Source organism: Arvicanthis niloticus, unplaced genomic scaffold (assembly GCF_011762505.2).
Source record: "Arvicanthis niloticus isolate mArvNil1 unplaced genomic scaffold, mArvNil1.pat.X pat_scaffold_508_arrow_ctg1, whole genome shotgun sequence".
Lineage (NCBI taxonomy): Eukaryota > Metazoa > Chordata > Mammalia > Rodentia > Muridae > Arvicanthis > Arvicanthis niloticus.
The window spans coordinates 68,023-72,153 of NW_023046139.1; the positions used below are offsets into that span (position 1 = coordinate 68,023).

The following is a 4,131-nucleotide window of genomic DNA, read 5'->3' on the forward strand; positions in this document are numbered from 1 at the left end:
TGCTCAAATTTGGTACTAGTTGGCTGTATAATTAGATCATCATCTTTGATGTGCCTGCTCATGTATTTTACATTTAAACCCAGGTATTTAGAGTGTATCTGAATCCATTATTCTATCGTGTGCAAAATTATTTGCAGCAAGTCTTACTCGAAGGGAAAAATAATCTAACAAACATATATGTTTCTACTCACTTCTGCAAGTGAGTAGTTATTCCAGATACTAGACCTATAGAAATGTAAAACAATGAAGAAATCATAAACACAAACATAAAACATATCTGACTTTGAGGACCTCTTATTTTATCTGTATCATGAACTATCGGTATAATGTTTATATTAATAATTTGTTATATGTGTGTCTGACATAAGCTATACTAGATATGATCTTGAAAAAAAGGACAATTAAATATTAACATATACTTAAAATTTCATTGTCACATCAGTCTTCAATTCATAAGGATGCAAATAATGAATTATGTTTAATCATCCCTATAGTACTGCGGAAATGGTTAAAAATTATAAAACAAGTGACTATCTTCACTTATAATATAATTCAAGTACATTCACATGAAGTTCATGCATAATGTTATCAATGTCAATTTGTACTTTTAACTAGGATTTCAGATGTTTAGAATGTAGAGTTACATTTTGAAAAGTGTTCATTATTAAAACTTTAATTTAACAGAAATATAATTGGCCTTTATAGTAAATTAAGACTAAATCTGATTAGAATTGTTTTAATTACATCTATAACAGATAGGGAATTAATTAAGAAGCAGTTTTATCATGTGTGAGAGGAAATTTAAACTAAGACTTAGTACCTGTTCAAAGGGAACTAGATTAAACATTCATCAGGAGCAAAGATTTGGGTTGTCAAGATAGCTCAGTCTGTTAAAGGCTTGCTGCTCAAACATGAATTCAAACCTTAGTTAAGAATCTATGTAAAAAGCTGAGTGTAATGACACATGTTTTAGCTCAAGTGTTGGAAAGGTGAATGAACTTCCCTGACAAAACAATCTAATTGAGAATAGCAGGCCATAAGAGTCCAGCTTCAAACAAACAAACAAAAACAAAAGCCAAGGTAGAAAAATAAAATATATCTTGACCTCTGGCTTTCACATGCACTTACACACACACACACACACACACACACACACACACACCACACACACACACACACACTGGGTATTAAGTGAGATTTGCTATTTGAAACAAAAGTAAATAAATGAAAAATCAAAAAGAATAATTACAATACAAAATTTTAGACACTTGATCTCGAATCTGTTTGGTTTTCACACCATAAACAATAGGATTGAGCAAAGGTGGGACAAGTAGATAAAGGTTGGACAGGAGAATGTGAATGTAGGATGGAATGTGAAAGCCAAACCGATGTGTAAAGAAGGAGAAGAAGGCCAGAAGATAAAACTCTAAAAAGACACAAATGTGGGCGACACAAGTGTTAAAGGCTTTGAGTCTTGCTTCCTTTTGAGGGAGCTTGAAGACAGCTATAAATATTCTAATGTAGGAGAGTGTGATGAAAATAATATCCAGTCCAAGTATACTGAAGGCCACAAACAGACCGTAGATCTTGTTGACATGAACATCTTCTGCTGCCAGCTTCACAATGGCCATGTGCTCACAGTATGAATGGGAAACAACAGTGGTCCAGTAGAATTTCAGCCTGCATTTGATGAGAATGAGACATGGAGCTACAAGCAGGGCTGCTCTGAGTGTGACTCCTACTCCTATCTGAGTGAGGAGCCGCTGGGTAAAGATGGATGCATGTCTTAGAGGATCACAGATTGCCACATAGCGGTCCATTGCCATGGCAAACAAGATGCCTGATTCAATACATTGGAATGTGTGAATCAGCCACATCTGCAAGAGGCAGGCATCAAAGTATATAGTTGGAAGGTGAAACCAGAATTTCCTAGCATTTTTGGTAAGATGCAAGTACTGAGAGCAATGTCTGTTGCTCCAAGCATTGCTAGGAAGAGGTACATGGGTTCATGGAGGCTTCGTTCAACTTTGATGACAACTAGAAGCAGAGAATTCCCTAAAAGTGCGATGATGTACATGATACAGAAAGGAATCCCAATCCAGAACTGCACAGACTCCAAACCAGGAATTCCAGTCAGAGTCAGCACCGAAGGCCTGAAGATGGTGCTGTTGAGATGTGGCATGCTGCCTCAGCCTGCAGACATATGGCTTCTCAACTAGACTGGCAGCTGGTGATGGGAATATTCCTTCTGTGTTCTGCCCTCACCTAGATTCACACAATCAGAGACTGAATGGGATTTACTTCACTTGGCATTTTTCAGATACAGAATTTTACTGATAAGACTGTTGTATGTTGATCTAAGAATGTGTACATAGCGTTTCTATGTATGAATGTTTTATTTCAGAGTTCAGTTTTCAACCTATCTCCCTTACTTCTTCTCTTTGCATGTCTATCTCATCACAAACATATACAATAAATATATACAACACACACAAACGTTCCAAATAAAATGTTATTATGCATATCTTTAAAGAAGACATATTTCTATATACTTATAAAAACTATTCAATTGAGAATGAGTTGTTTGCCTGTGATATATATATATATTTGTTTTTATATATACATGTGTCCACATATATGCATATGAATATTTGTTGTTATGACTTGTCAAGAAACATTTTTCCATTTAATAAAGATGTGAGAAAAGGGCAATCAAATGTGTATTTACTGTTTCAATAGTATTAGTAAGCACTGAATAAATATTGAATTGTGATGTTTACTATATCTTAGTATTTCATGACACGGATATTCTCCTTTTTCACTTCTCTCCTCTCTAAAGTCCTCTTTTTTTTCAACCTTGAATATATATATATATAGTTTGTGTGTGTGTGAGAGAATATGTCTGTGTATATTATATGTATGTTCTCAATGATATATGCTTTTTATTAATATGAATGTTATTTTAGTCTGCATTCTTATATACTTATTTTAATATGGTGAAATAAATTGCCCTTTAATTTTGGTATATTTCCACTTAAAAAACCATGTATGACAAAATTATTTTTAAAATTATATCTGAATTGAGGAAAGATAAAAGGAGAATGTTGTAATTAATATTCAACCACTTAAATAAATAAAACTACTATATAAAGATAATATTAATATTATAGATGTCATTACTTCAATCATTCTTACATACTTTTAGTGTTTGGGATATTTATTTTTTAATTCTACACCATGTTCATAATAAAACATGTATTCATGCTCTTGCATTTTTTTGTAGTTTTTTAAAAATATTTCTATTTCTTATTTAACTCACGGATCAAACATATTCACTATGAATTCTCTTTGTTTTAATTAGAAGTTAAATTATTAAGAAGTTAGTATTTCTGAGTTTTCTATGATGGAGTATTTAATGAGTATAATCTTTTATAAACCTCTAAGTTAACTGTAGTTTATTTTTCCTTCAATTGGTTAAGTTTTGAAATAATATATTTTTATACAGATCTACATTATTGCCAGTTGTGCACATGAAGGGAGGACTGGAAGCTCGGATTAGAAAAAAAGACACAGCCAATCTTAAGAAAGCTAAAAATCTTGGTTTCTTTCTGTATAAGCATTGCTGGTTTTCATTACCACCTGCTGCTCTTCTAATGACCAAAATTAACTTACATACCTGTATCCATAAATGACTATGATAAAGGATGGGAGAAATATCTTCTAGACCGAGAAAGATCAGCATTTCCTGTTAACACTCTGCACATCTAGGTCAATGCTATGGGAATCTTTCTTCCTTTACATCATGTCTAGTCTGAGCTGAAATATAATTAGATGTCACCTCAATTGCAGATGCAATTCCCATAGTCCCTTCACATATTACCTTAATGTTTCTTTTGGAAGCTCAGCGGTTCACATGGGAACACAAACATGTTTAATTTTCCCCTCTTTTGTGTGAGTTCACATATTAATGATATTGTAGCTTTCAGAGGCAACTAAGGAACACGATTCATGCCCAGCATGAATTATACTTTTGATGTATAATTTTTATGGTGCTTTCTCTCTTGAGTGCATGTCAGTGAATCTGTGTTGATTATATAACTTATTACCTCAAAGTAGTTACATAATTGTAAC

At 33.1% G+C, this 4,131-nt stretch overlaps 1 pseudogene; it reads right to left on the reverse strand.

Moving 5' to 3' along the window:
* Positions 1-1,232: 1,232 nt before the first annotated feature.
* LOC117702144 (olfactory receptor 52A5-like) lies at positions 1,233-2,251 on the reverse strand (annotated as a pseudogene).
* Positions 2,252-4,131: the final 1,880 nt, after the last annotated feature.